Here is a 15,258-nt window from a genome sequence, read left to right as displayed (position 1 = left end):
ATATTTGAATCAGGTGAGTCTAAAAATACATAGGCGGTTATGTCTAAGTGTTGCTTCTGTAAGTACAAACAACACAGTATTGTAGAGAATACCTAACATGACACTCACCTTAGCTTGTTTAATGTCCACTCAGGTTTTGGATGTGTTGGAGCCACACATTAATGCCTCAATCTGCTTCCCTACTGAGGAGTCGGAGTGGAGTGCTGTCAGGGTAGCTTTCTATGAGCTTGCTGGCATGCCCAATGTGCTGGGGGCCATAGATTGCACACACGTTCAGCTGAGATCACCTAAGGGCCGCCAATATATATATACTAATAGGCATCTGGCACAATCAACTAATGTCCAGGTGGTCTGTGATGCAAACATAAAAATTATGAGTGTTGTTGCAGGTTACCCTGGTGGCTGCCATGACTCCTTCATCCTCAGTCAGTCATCGCTCTTCGATAAATTTGAGGACGGACAAATGCCTGATGGCTGGCTGTTGGGTATGTTTAAAATGTTTTGTGTGTATGTCTTTTAACCACAAACTCGAGTTTTGATTAGGTGAAAGAATAATCTAACATATGTACTAATGTTGACTATATCTGTTTTTCAGGTGATGGGGGTTACGGCTGCTACTCTTGGCTCCTTACTCCATTGTCCCAACCTGATTCTCCTGCTGAACACAGTTACAATCATGCACATAAGGCTACGCGGAATGTGATAGAAAGATGTTTTGGTGTGCTGAAGTCACGGTTTCGGTGTCTGGATAAATCTGCAGGCCTTTTGTTGTATAGTCCCTCAAAGGTGACTAGAATTGTGTTCTGCTGCTGTTTTCTCCATAATCTGTGTTTAAACCAACATCTGGCACATGATGAGGGAGAAAGCAGTCAGCAAGCAGAGGAGTTAGACCCATCTGGTGACAGTGTGAGTACATATGTAGGGAGGCAGGTACGGCAAGAAGTGATCCTGCGCTATTTTTCAGGTCAGTTTTAGTAGGCTGTAATTATCCTTGACTAAACACTTTGCACTACTTTCTATTGTGTGTTTTGTAACTTACTGTTTGTTGTTTATAGTGGTGTGTACATTGTACTTAGTTTATGCTAAAAATACATTTTCAGTCATTACCCATGAAAAACATACATACATACAGAGCAGCTTCGACAATGTTTGAGACGGACACAGGAAGTTGTGTGTTTGTCAAATACAAATTTTTATTTTGCAAATCACATTGGGGTTATTTTTTCCGCTTGTGTGTGCTGGGTGCTGTGCTTTGTGCTGGCTCACTGGCACGTGCTCTGGAGGAACGCCGAACAGGGGAGGTTACTGGCGTTTGGATAGGGGTCGTGGTCCCCGAGCTGGAGGTTACTTGGTGAGCTCCCATCAATGTAATATTGCTGCTCAAATTATTAATGCTTGCAATCAGTTGAGTGTTGGTTGCAGTGTGGCTGGCTACAATCCGGGATAAGGACTCATTCACAACCTGGTTGTGCTGAATGAGCTGAACGAGTGCCTGCTGATGGCACTGTTGCTCATCTATGATGCGCGTTAAATGAGCAAGCATTTGGCTGTTGTCAGCCCTTATTTGCTCCATTGAGGTTGCCATTCGCCCTACTTGTACAATCAGTCTGCCCGAGTTGCGACTAATGCGCGGTAGATGATGGGGCAGACTGGCAAGGTGTTGTGTATGTGCGGTCAGGCTGGCATTGCTTTGGGCCTGTTGGCTTGTCCAACTGGCCCAAAAGTCATCTGGTATTTGGGTTGGGGGCGGAGCTTGTGCCAGTTGTGGACTGATGGAGGCTTGGGGGATATCCTGCAGCTGTATTGGCTGGCTTGGGTCAACAGGTGTAAGTTGCAGTGTGATGGTTGCCTGTTGGTCTTGTCCCTGCTGGTCCACGTCGGCCATCAAGCTGGGCTCTGTATGGGGTGGCCAACATGCAATGTTTATTTGTCAATTTGTTTAAAGGCTACTTCTACACATTACTACATTCATAATACTCCATTTGTATAGTTTTTGGCGTTGTTTTTCCAAACTTATAATGTTTTTTTTTGTTCAAAAACATATATACCAACACAGGCGGCCACATAGACAGATTTGCATAATCCACACCTAACTACCTCCCCTCCACAGCATTACAGTGTTATATCACCTCCCCTGACCACGATATAGACTACTTACCTGGATAGTCCAGATGAGCGGAGCCAGTAAGCCATCTACATACTGGACAGGGGAGATGTGTGAACAATATAATGTTGTGGATGCTGTTTTTGTTTGGGAATTTTATTGGTATTTTATTTTAATGTGCACGTGTGTGGCCAAATTTTAAACAAATGTCTGTTATTTATTAAAAATGATGTTGGCGAGATCATCCACTAAGACCTTTTAAAAAAAAACATTTTCACCTTTAGCAATTGAAGACGTAACATCACATTGCTTGTTCTGGAAAACATGTAATCTCAAAACCAACTAACAACATATTAACTGTACTGTGTATATTATTGCCTATGTGTTTAATTTCTGTTTTTACTCACCAGATAACTGAGGTGATCGGGGCTCATCACTCTGCGAACTCGCCAATAGTGCCAGTGGTGGCTGGGGTGACACTGCCGAAATGCGTCGCCTGGGTGGGGATGATGGAGCCGCAGATTCCGTGCCAAGACGCCGTGTCTTACTTGGCCTCCTGGGTAAGTGGCCCGAGCCCTGTGATGGGCGCCTTACAGGAGGTCGGCTTCCAGAAGCAGAACCTATGTGAAAATATAAACATTAATATTTTGTACTTCTATGTGTTTTCAGAATATGTGACTACAGTGAAGTCTTACCTGCAATCCCAGCCTCATCCTGACTTGTCTGAGGCCTGTCTGGCCGGCTGGTCTGTGGGACTGTTGAAAAAGTGGACCAAACATTATTACCATGCTTTGTGTAAAAATTATAACTGCAAAGCCTTAGTGTACTGTAACCATCTATTAGGTATTGGATAAACAAATAATTTCTGATTAAGAGCTTCAAGCTTCATTATTTTGTGTTGTATATCCAAATGTACATGATGTTGCACACAATAAATCTGTTACATTTGAGAATTATGCCTCAGATATTGCAGAGATTGACTACTTGCAAATGTTTGAAAAATTTAATATTGGAATAATTGCACCGTTTTTCAGAAGTAAATAAATCTAAAAATATTTTTAAAATAAGCATACAACACAGATGTCCAAGCAATATCGCAAAAAATATTTTAGTAAAAAAAAAAAAACAGCAGCCATTGCACATGTTTTTGCGCAATATTAAATTTACCAAACAGCCAATGCAAGGTGAAAAAAGCAAATTCGAAACACAAACACACCTTAAGGGTGCATAGGCCTGAAATATGTGAAACACAATTTATGCATCCTTTACCCTTTAAAAATGACATTTACAACATTTAGAGGACATTTAAATAAAAATCTAACAAATCAAACTTACCATCCTGCGTGGGTCGGTCCGAATCCCGGACATGAGTAGCAGACACCACTTCGGCAGGAATCAATGCCCGCACAGGCTCCTCCCAGTCCCGATAGGTGGCCCGGAAAGGGGGGCCACCTCCGGTTTTTCGTGCAGATTTGGACTCTTTGGCCATCTTGGCCTTGACACGCCGCTTTATATCATAAAACCTCTTGCGGCACGTGTCCTCAGTCCGCCTCACCACACCCTCACTATTCACGGCAAGTATTACTTGCCCCCACAGGACAGACTTCCTGCGGGAGGACACCTTGCCAGCATCCTGACCAAACAATTGGCGATGGTGCTTCATCAGCTCACGCACCAAAGCCATGTTTTCAGCATAGCTGAACTTAATATTCCTGCCAGTCTTGGTAGTGGTGCGTGGCTGCGGAGCCACAACATCATCACTATCACTGGAAAATACAGCAACAGGCACCCCCTCCTCCTCCTCCTCCTCACTAACCTCCTCCCTCTCACTACCCCCCTCCACCTCACTAACAGCCTCCACCTCACTACCAGCCTCCACCTCACTACCAGCCTCCACCTCACTAACCTCCGCCACCACACTGACCTCTGAGTCTGACATGACAAACGACAAAAAACACTGAAAAATCAAAACACAAAACACACTCCTCCACTACTCCTACTACTACACACCACACAGCCAACACACACGCTCACTCACTCACTCACTCACTCACTCACTCACTCACAAACAATGACAAAAGACTGTAAAAAAAAAACAAGGACAAAAAAGTAGACAAACTGTGAAAAAACAATACTACAAATATGACAAGACTACTTACACACACAGTACAGCACTCAACAATCACCAAACTCCTCTCCAAATCCACCAAAAACTCCACCAAACTCACCAACTCCAAATACACCTTCCTCTCTCCTCTCCACTAGCTAAACCCACGAGGTGCGGTGTGTTTGGGGCGGTTTTATAGTAATATGCACAGACACTCCTCCTTCACGAATACAACCAATCACGGCCGCGTGACGAAAACGAAACTTAGGACTAAAAACGCGGCAGCAATTTCTAAATCACTGCCGTAACAGACATGTGACGCAGTCGTAAAAAAAACACATAAACGCGGCCGCGAAACAGCAAACGCGGCCGCAATCTACAGCAGAAAAGCACGAATGACATCGACATCGGAAGAAACGAAAAACACGAATACGACAGCTTAGTAAATTAGTCGTAATCAATTCAAAAAGTTGCAATTTTACACTGTCGATGTCATTCGTGATTGAACTTGGACATGATTCTGGAAAATACGAATCTTAGTAAATTTACCCCATTATCTGAATTTTCAGCCGGCCACAAACGCCTTTCAGACTTGACCTGGAATAATGAATAAGATACCAAGAATCTGACTGGCACTACCCAGGAAATCTGCAAAAACATTACGGCAAAGGTTTCATTTTATTTACTAGTGTGCCGCCCAGATTATCCAAATTACAGTTTAATTGCCCCACTTACCACACAATACTGGCCAGACGTAAATGCCATTTACATTAAGATTTCTTCCCTACCCAAGCCTAAACAATGAGCTTCAATCCCCAGCGGTCAACCATCTGCGGTGACGGAGGTATGTGACCACACCATTTAAATAAAAAAACAAAAATCATGCTCTGCACCGAATTACACTCCAAAGTGTACTGCATTTCAATTCCGGGAACGCTGCACAAAAACGTAAATTGTTAAACCGGCCAACTCGGCCAAAGTGTTCCCTTCTGCCCAGTCCCTACACTGACTCACAAAAACATAAGAACTCCTCTGCCGCTAGGGAGTATATATATATATATATATAGATATATATAGATAGATAGATACATAGATAGATAGATAGATAGATAGATAGATAGATAGATAGATAGATAGATAGATAGATAGATAGATAGATAGATAGACTCACCCTATCTACAGCAAAAGTGGTTTAGGTTTTTACATAACGCCAGCAGTCATTTAAAGTTGATGTTGATCCTTTGGTGCCCATATGCAGTGCCGTAACTAGACGTTTTAGTGCTGTGTGCAAAAAAAACCCAGCACTGGCGCCCCTCCAAATTTACAATAGGTTCAGTGCACGCCACAGGCGCGCAAAAAATAAGATTTTAAACCTACCGGTAAATCTATTTTTCCTAGTCCGTAGAGGATGCTGGGGACTCCGTAAGGACCATGGGGGTATAGATGGGCTCCGCAGGAGATAGGGCACCTAAAAAGAACTTTGACTATGGGTGTGCACTGGCTCCTCCCTCTATGCCCCTCCTCCAGACCTCAGTTAGAGAGCTGTGCCCAGAGGAGATGGACAATACAAGGCAGGATTTAGCAATCCAAGGGCAAAATTCATACCAGCCCACACCAATCATACCATGTAACCTGGAACATAACAGTATGAACAAAACAACAGTAACGGTCCAAGACCGATTCCAACTGTAACATAACCCTTATGTAAGCAACAACTATATACAAGTCTTGCAGAGTTTCCGCACTGGGACGGGCGCCCAGCATCCTCTACGGACTAGGAGAAATAGATTTACCGGTAGGTTTAAAATCTTATTTTATCTTACGTCCTAGAGGATGCTGGGGACTCCGTAAGGACCATGGGGTTTATACCAAAGCATCCAATCGGGCGGGAGAGTGCGGATGACTCTGCAGCACCGACTGAGCAAACGCGAGGTCCTCATCAGCCAGGGTATCAAACTTGTAGAATTTAGCAAAAGTGTTTGACCCCGACCAAGTCGCCGCTCGGCAAAGTTGTAAAGCCGAGACGCCTCGGGCAGCCGCCCAAGAAGAGCCCACCTTCCTAGTGGAATGGGCCTTAACCGAATTTGGTAACGGCAATCCAGCCGTAGAATGAGCCTGCTGAATCGTGTTACAGATCCAGCGAGCAATAGTCTGCTTTGAAGCAAGAGCGCCAATCTTATTGGCCGCATACAGGACAAACAGAGCCAGGCCCGGCGCTTACCGCTCAGCAAAGGGATGCAGTGCAGGTAGGCGCCAGGGCTAGAGAGGCGCTGTCCCTGCCCTGCATCCCCGCTGCTGCGGCTGGGCCCCATGCTGCTGCTGCTGCGCCTGTGTGACAGGCACCGGCGCTGGCAGCAGGCAGCTTCAATCTGACCTCCAGTCCTCCTCCCTCACTTGACAGCCGCTGTGTTCGGCAGAAAGGGGGCGGAGCTTAACGGCGAGGAGGGGGCAGAGCTACACGGAACAGAGTTCTAGCTTGAGAGGACAGGAACAGGATAGAATGCAGTACTCTGCTGATTTTGAGGTACTGTAAGCAGGAGAGGGGGGAAACAGGGTGTTTGTGTGTGTGTGTGTGACTGTGTGTGTAGTATGTGTGTTATTGTGTGGGGTGGGGGGGGGGGAGTAGTAAAAACACAGCACTCTCTGGTGCCATCTTACCCCCCTCCTCCTGCCATCTTACCCTCCCTCCTCCTGCCATCTTACCCCCCTCCTCCTGCCCACCACTCACCCAAGGGGGGTTGTCCTGCATCTTATTAACATCCCTGTCTGGGGGCTGACTGAGGATAAAATCCATGGCTGCCAGTCCTCATTTCCCTGCTCAGGCAGAGAATGCAGCATCTGCTGCTGCATGCAGGGAGGTTTACACTTGTACTGTTTGCATACCTCCCAACTGTCCCGATTTTCTCTGTCCCACCCACGGGCCGCAGTGTCCCACGGTGGGGGGGCATTGGGAGGCTCCTGTCACTCGCTGCCCTGCGTAGCAGAGCAGCTGTAAGTAGACGCTGAGCGCATGCGCACAGCGTCTATTCTCGGAGACGAGAGGGACTGGGGGCATGCCAGCAGCTCACAGAGCGCTGGCCATGCCCCCATAGTGACGAAATGTGGGTGCGTGGCTCGCGATCGCAGTACTCCAGTGAAGCCACAACCCATTTTCCATAAACCGCGCCCCTTTTCATACGGGCGCAGCTTCACCGTGCGAGGGTGTCCCAAGTTCCCCTCTATAGAAGTTGGAAGGTATGCTGTATGTAGCCTCCTCCATATTAGATACCATCCTACTATAGACAATGTGGAATACATACTAATTACCGGCGGGCAGGATGCCAGCTGTCAAGATCCAGACAGCAGCTTCCCGGCTGCCAGAATGCCAGCATCTAGGTGAGCATTTTGATTCCCCTTGCAGGCTCAGTGACTCACAACGCTAGCCACAGGTTCTATTCTCACTCTATGGGTGTCATAAACACCCATGAGTGGGAATAGCCTCTGTGCGCCGGTATTCCAGCTGTTTCCATTGTCAGCTATCGGGATTCCGGCGGGATACTATTGTGTGGCCATGCCCCTTATTTTTGAAACCACACTCCCTTTTTTCAATGCTCACTGTCCCTTTGTAAAATATGGGAGGGCGCAAATTTTATAGTTTGCAGGGGGGCGCCGAACACCCTAGCACCGGCCCTGAACAGAGCCTCTGTTTTCCTAATTCTAGCCGTCCTGGCTACATAAATCTTTAAGGCCCTGACTACGTCTAGGGATCTGGAATCCTCCAGGTCACCGGTAGCCACAGGCACCACAATAGGTTGATTCATATAGAACGAAGAAACCACTTTAGGCAAAAATTGCGGACGTGTCCTCAATTCAGCTCGATCCACATGAAAAATCAAGTAGGGGCTCTTGTGTGAGAGAGCCGCCAATTCTGACACTCGCCTTGCTGATGCTAAGGCCAACAACATGACCACCTTCCAAGTAAGAAATTTCAACTCAACCTTGTTAAGCGGTTCAAAGCAGTGTGATTTTAGGAACTGCAACACCACGTTCAGGTCCCATGGTGCCACTGGAGGCACAAAAGGGGGCTGGATGTGCAGCACTCCCTTTACAAACGTCTGGACTTCTGGAAGAGAAGCCAATTCCTTCTGAAAGAAAATCGAGAGGGCCGAAATCTGTACCTTAACCGAGCCTAATTTCAGACCCATATCCACTCCTGTCTGTAGGTGGAGAAAACGACCCAGATGAAAATCTTCCGTAGGTGCATTCTTGGTCTCACACCAAGACACATACTTTCGCCAGATACGGGGATAATGTTTTATCGTCACCTCCTTCCTAGCCTTTATTAAAGTAGGGATGACCTCTTCCGGAATCCCCTTTTTTGCTAGGATTCGGCGTTCAACCGCCATGCCGTCAAACGTAACCGCGGTAAGTCTTGAAATACACATGGCCCCTGCTGCCACAGGTCTTCCCTCAGAGGAAGAGGCCAGGGGGTCTCCTGTGAGCATCTTTTGTAGATCCGAGTACCAGGCCCTTCGAGGCCAGTTTGGGACGAGTATCGTCTGTACTCTTCTTCGTCTTATGATCCTCAACACTTTCGTGATGAGAGGAAGAGGAGGAAACACGTAGACCGATTCGAACACCCACGGTGTTACCAGTGCGTCTACTGCTACTGCCTGAGGGTCCCGAGACCTTGCGCAATACCTCCGAAGTTTTTTTGTTGAGGCGTGACGCCATCATGTCTATTTGAGGGGTTCCCTAAAGACGTGTTACGTCTGCAAAGACTTCTTGATGAAGTCCCCACTCTCCTGGATGGAGATCGTGTCTGCTGAGGAAGTCTGCTTCCCAGTTGTCTACTCCCGGAATGAAGACAGCCGACAGAGCGCTTACATGATTTTCCGCCCAGCGAAGAATCCTTGTGGCTTCCGCCATCGCAACTCTGCTTCTTGTCCCGCCTTGGCGGTTCACATGAGCCACTGCTGTGACATTGTCTGATTGAATCAGAACCGGTAGGTTTCGAAGAAAACTCTCCGCTTGTCGAAGGCCGTTGTAAATGGCCCTGAGTTCCAACACATTGATGTGTAGACAGGACTCCTGGTCTGATCAAAGACCCTGAAAAGTCTTTCCCTGTGTGACTGCTCCCCATCCTCGGAGGCTCGCGTCCGTGGTAACCAGGATCCAGTCCTGAATCCCGAACCGGCAACCCTCCAGTAGGTGAGCACTTTGCAACCACCACAGGAGGGACACTCTGGTTCCTGGGGACAGAGTTATTTTCCGATGTAAGTGCAGATGGGACCCTGACCACTTGTCCAGAAGGTCCCATTGAAAAGTCCGTGCATGGAACCTTCCGAAGGGAATGGCCTCGTAGGCCTCCACCATTTTTCCCAGAACTCGAGTGCATTGGTGAACTGACACCCTTTTCGGTTTTAGCAGTTCTCTGACCATGTTCTGGATGACTTGGGCCTTCTCTATTGGGAGAAAGACCTTCATTTGTTCCGTATCCAGTATCATACCTAGGAACGGTAGTCGAGTTGTCGGAATCAACTGTGACTTTGGTAGATTTAGAATCCAACCGTGTTGCTGGAGCACTCTCAGAGAGAGCGCCACACTGCTCAGCAATTTCTCCCTTGATCTCGCTTTTGTCAGGAGATCGTCCAAGTATGGGATAATTGTGACTCCATGCTTGCGCAGGACCACCATCATTTCCGCCATTATTTTGGTGAAAATCCTCGGGGCCGTGGAAAGTCCAAACGGCAACGTCTGAAATTGGTAATGACAATCCTGTACAGCGAATCTCAGGTATTCCTGATGGGGGGCATATATGGGGACATGAAGGTTTGCATCCTTTATGTCCAGAGACACCATAAACTCCCCCTCCTCCATGTTGGCTATTATCGCTCTGAGTGATTCCATTTTGAATTTGAATCTTTTTATGTACAGGTTTAGGGATTTCAGATTCAAAATCGGTCTGACCGAACCGTCCGGTTTCGGGACCGCAAATAGGGTTGAGTAGTAACCTCTTCCCTGCTGGTGCAGGGGAACCGTGATTATCACTTGCTGTATACACAGCGTTTGAATTGCAGCTAACACTACATCCCTTTCCGATGTGGAAGCTGGTAGGGCCGATTTGAAAAATTGGCGCGGGGGCACCTCCTCGAATTCCAGTTTGTAACCCTGGGAAACTATTTCCAACACCCAGGGATTCAGGTCCGAACTGACCCAGGCCTGACTGCAAAGTCGAAGACGTGCCCCCACCGGTGCGGACTCCCTCAGGGGAGCCCCAGCGTCATGCTGTGGGTTTTGGAGCAGCCGGGGAGGACTTTTGTTCCTGGGCACCTGCCGCAGCAGGTGCTCTCTTGCCTCTGCCCTTACCTCTGGCGAGGATAGAGGATCCCTGACCTCTTTTGGACTTGTGCGACCGAAAGGACTGCATCTGATAGGGTGTTACTTTCTTTTGCTGTTGGGGAATATATGGTAAAAAATTAGATTTACCTGCTGTAGCTGTGGAAACCAGGTCCGTCAGCCCATCCCCAAACAATACATCACCCTTATAGGGTAGTACTTCCATATGTTTCTTGGAATCCGCATCACCCGTCCATTGGCGAGTCCATAAGGATCTTCTCGCTGAGATAGCCATGGCATTGGCCCTAGAAGCTAGCAATCCAATGCCCCTTTGAGCATCCCTCATAAATAAGGCTGCGTCTTTTATATGGGCTAGAGTTAGGAATATAGTATCCTTATCCATAGTATCAAATTGATCTGTCAGCTCATCTGTCCAAGCTGCAATTGCGCTACACACCCATGCCGACGCAATCGTCGGTCTTAGCACAGCACCCGTATGAGAATAAACACCCTTTAAGGTAGTTTCTTGCCTGCGATCTGCAGGGTCCTTAAGGGCCGCTGTGTCAGGAGACGGTAGCGCCACTTTCTTGGACAAGCGCGTCAGGGCCTTGTCCACAGTGGGGGGTGATTCCCAAATCTCCCTGTCCTGCTTAGGGAAAGGGTATGCCATAAAAATTCTTTTGGGGATCTGCGGTCTCTTATCCGGAATCTCCCAAGCTTTTCCAAAGAACTCATTTAATTCATGAGATGTGGGAAAATTAATAATCTGTTTCTTTTCCTTAAACATGTGTACCCTTGTGTCGGGGACTGAGGGTTCATCCACAATATGCAACACATCCCCTATTGCCACAATCATACACTGAATAGTTTTAGTCACCCTTGGGTGCAATTTTACTTCGTCATAGTCGACACTGGAATCAGAATCCGTGTCAGTAGTAGTGTCTTGTGTTAAGGGACGCTTTTGAGACCCCGACGGGCCCTGTGAGTCGGTCCAATCTGAGGGTTGACCGCCTGATGACCCCCCTAAACCAGCCTCATCAAGCCTTTTATGTAAAGATGCTTACTTGCATGCAACGTATGCCACATGTCCATCCAATCAGGAGTCGGCACAACCGACGGGGACACACCGCTCATTTGCTCCACCTCCTCCTTGGAAAAGCCTTCCGCCTCAGACATGTCGACACACACGTACCGACACCCCACACACACAGGGATTTACTTATAAGGGGACAAAACCCCAACCAGGCTCTTAGGAGAGACAGAGAGATAGAGTGTGCCAGCACACACCCAGCGCTTAAAAACACTGGAATATATATACCAAATAGCGCTTTTATATGTTTATAATTGTAATCTCCACTCACTGCGTCGCCAAAGTGCCCCCCCTCCTCCTTTTTCCTACCTGTGAAGCTCAGCAGGGGAGAGAACAGGGAGCCAGCGTTTTGTCATGCAGCCTCTGTGGAGAAAATGGCGCTGGTTAGTGCTGAGGATCAAGCCCCGCCCACCCGACGGCGGGCTTCGGTCCCTTCATCATATATTAATAAAATGGCGGGGGTCCGCGGATTTACTGTCCCCCAGCCTAATCCACCTTATTTATGGCCAAAACGAGGTTTATTGCTGCCCAGGGCGCCCCTCCCCTGCGCCCTGCACCCTTCAGTGCCTGCTTTGTGTGTGTGACTGGGAGCAATGGCGCGCAGCTTACCGCTGCACGCTAACTTCATGAAGATCTGATGTCTTCTGCCGCCTGAAGTCTTTTCCTCAATACTCACCCGGCTTTTATCTTCGGCATCTGTGAGGAGGACGGTGGCGGCGCGGCTCCGGGACGAACCCCAGGTGAGACCTGTGTTCCGACTCCCTCTGGAGCTAATGGTGTCCAGTAGCCTAGAAACAGTGCCCAACTTTACAAGCCAGCTCTGCTTCTCTCTCCTCTGTCCCACGATGCAGGGAGCCTGTTGCCAACAGGACTCCCTGAAAATAAAAAACCTAACAAAATTCTTTTTCCACAGAAAACTCTGGAGCGCTCTCTGCAGTGCACCCATTCTACTCTGGGCACAAGATCTAACTGAGGTCTGGAGGAGGGGCATAGAGGGAGGAGCCAGTGCACACCCATAGTCAAAGTTCTTTTTAGGTGCCCTATCTCCTGCGTGTCACAACTGAGGGCCTGAGCTGACGGGAGGAAGCCTCAGTTGTAGGGGCTAAGGTGAAGTTAAACTTGGAAGGTTTAATCAGACCCCTAGACGTGTAAGTATAGTGTAATAGGATTGCCCGAAGGCGTGACCATGACAACCAGGATTAAAAGTCAATAAAAGTTTATTAACAAAACTCTGTATATTCACAGCAGTGGTAAATGAATAAAGATAAGCAGTAGATAAAATGAAACAGTTCCTGGATCATTAAAGCTTGGCAGAGCCGCAGGGTACTGGTAGGATAAGGTACAGTTCTTAATGTCCCAGAGATGGAATGTCCTTACCAGACACGTCCGTAGTAGTGAGAGTAGCCGAGGAACACACCAGCAGATGTAGCACTGGAAGCTGGTAATACTGTAGCTGAGAAGACTGCTGTGAATGCTGGATAGAACCAGCCAGGTGTTGAAGACACGGAGTGGATGCTGGATGGAACCAGCCAGGTATTGAAGACACGGAGTGGGTGCTGGATGGAACCAGCCAGGTATTGAAGACACGGAGTGGGTGCTGGATGGAACCAGCCAGGTATTGAAGACACGGAGTGGATGCTGGATGGAACCAGCCAGGTATTGGAGACACGGAGTGGATGCTGGATGGAACCAGCCAGGTAGTAGAATGAAGCTAGGGAGCGAGGATATAGGAAATGATGATATGCAGGTACCGATGGTTTGAGGATACCGCTTGTATGTAGGTATACGCTGGAGAAGCACCGGCACTTTAAGAAAGCTGAACACTGCTGGAAGCTGACAGCTGGAAGCAGATGGATCTGTAGCTGGAAACTGGAGTAGTGATGGAAGACTGCAGAGTCAGGCTGCACCGCAAGGTGGTAAGCTGGTGTGGGTCTCTTAGTGGTAACTGGAGACAGGAGCTGAAAACCTGGAACAAAATAACCACAGGAGAGAGAGAGACTGGAAACAAGGTTTGACAACCAAAGCACTGACTATTTCCTAGAGCAGGCTCAGTCCCTTTATACCCTTAGGTGTAAAGGGATTGGATGACATAATTATGCAGACTTCAGCAGAGCTCTGGATTGGAGGTCAGGATCATGTGACTGAAACTAAGATGGCTGCGCCCATACCGGCCTGTGGAGGGAAAGCTGTTTGTATTCACCACATGGAGATTCCTCTGTAATGGCGGCGGTGAACATAGAGAACGCCGACTTGCGTCTCAACCTTCAGCATGGACGGCCGCGGCTGCAGTAGGTGAAGAGTGCCACATACCCTGTATGCATTAGGAATATGGAGATGATGCCCGAGGCCCCGCCGGCAGGTGACGCCATGCCAGTCGCCCGGGCATTGAGGAACAATATCCACGGATCAGCAGAGATGAGATATGACGTATGAATGCTTACATCACAGCTGGGAACCGGGCCTAGGACGCTGGGACAGCCTTAGGAGACACCTGAAAGGTAAATAATGATACCCGGATCGTGACACTGCGGAGCCCGTCTATACCCCCATGGTCCTTACGGAGTCCCCAGCATCCTCTAGGACGTAAGAGAAAAATATATAGGGGTGTGGCTTCATGGGGAAGAGGTGTGGCCACAAAATAATACCAATTCATATTACGCTGTACAGTAGTCTCCATTATTCAAATTACACGCACTTATACACATTACACCAGGTAGAGCCCCTTTAACACATTACACCAGGTAGAGCCCCTTTTACACATTACACCAGGTAGAGCCCCTTTTACACATTACGCCAGGTAGAGCCCCTTTTACACAATACACCAGGTAGAGCCTCTTTTACACAATATGCCAGGTAGAGCCCCTGTCACACATTACGCCAGGTAGAGCCCCATTTTACACATTACACCAGGTAGAGCCCATTTTACACATTACGCCAGGTAGAGCCACATTTTACACATTACACCAGGTAGAGCCACATTTTAAACATTACACCAGGTAGAGTCCCTTTTACACATTATTCCAGGTATTGCCCCTGTCACACCTTATACCAGGTAGAACCCCTTTTACACATTATGCCAGGTAGAGCCCCTGTCACACATTACGCCAGGTAGAGCCGAATTTTACACATTACTCCAGGTAGAGCCCCATATGGGACCTTTGTAAAGATCAACAGTTTAATTGCAACATCCTCCCTAAAAATTCCAGTCTTTGGGATTCAGTATTTCCTCTCCCATCATCTTTCTAATCCTGTTCCTAGAGAAATTGGGGAGGCGTATCAGTGCACTGAAAAAGTGCATAAAATAAAGCATCTAGCCGAGCAATGTCAGCACTAGAGAAAAGCGTGGAGTGTCGTTTTCTGGTTCTGAAAAACCAGCCTCAACTGTTTTGGTTTTAATTTTAGTTTTGGATCTGGATAAAAAAAAATTTTTTTTTTTATAAAAACAGCTAAAATCATGTAATTTTTACAATCCAAAATCGGATCTAAAACCCGAATTCCGAACCATGGGAAGATCCAAACTGGGACTTCCTTCAGATCAGATCTCCTCAGGAGATCCAGACTGGGTTTTAGTTTGGATCCATTTGGGTGGATTCAGATTTCTGGAGAACTGAAATGCACACCTCTAGACTCGGCTGCTTC

General features: G+C 47.6%; 1 long non-coding RNA gene across 1 annotated transcript; it reads right to left on the bottom strand.

The window, feature by feature from the left end:
* Window positions 1–1,215: 1,215 nt before the first annotated feature.
* On the bottom strand, window positions 1,216–2,898 carry LOC134947957 (uncharacterized). The gene is made up of 3 exons (XR_010182881.1): window positions 2,800–2,898; window positions 2,512–2,724; window positions 1,216–1,896 (listed from the first exon to the last, which is right to left on the bottom strand). It is a non-coding gene; the product is annotated as an uncharacterized LOC134947957 (long non-coding RNA).
* Window positions 2,899–15,258: the final 12,360 nt, after the last annotated feature.

This window comes from Pseudophryne corroboree, chromosome 8 (genome assembly GCF_028390025.1).
Source record: "Pseudophryne corroboree isolate aPseCor3 chromosome 8, aPseCor3.hap2, whole genome shotgun sequence".
Classification (NCBI taxonomy): Eukaryota; Metazoa; Chordata; class Amphibia; order Anura; family Myobatrachidae; genus Pseudophryne; species Pseudophryne corroboree.
Note: the sequence above shows the minus strand (reverse complement) of the source record. Positions and strands in the feature narration are given on the sequence as shown.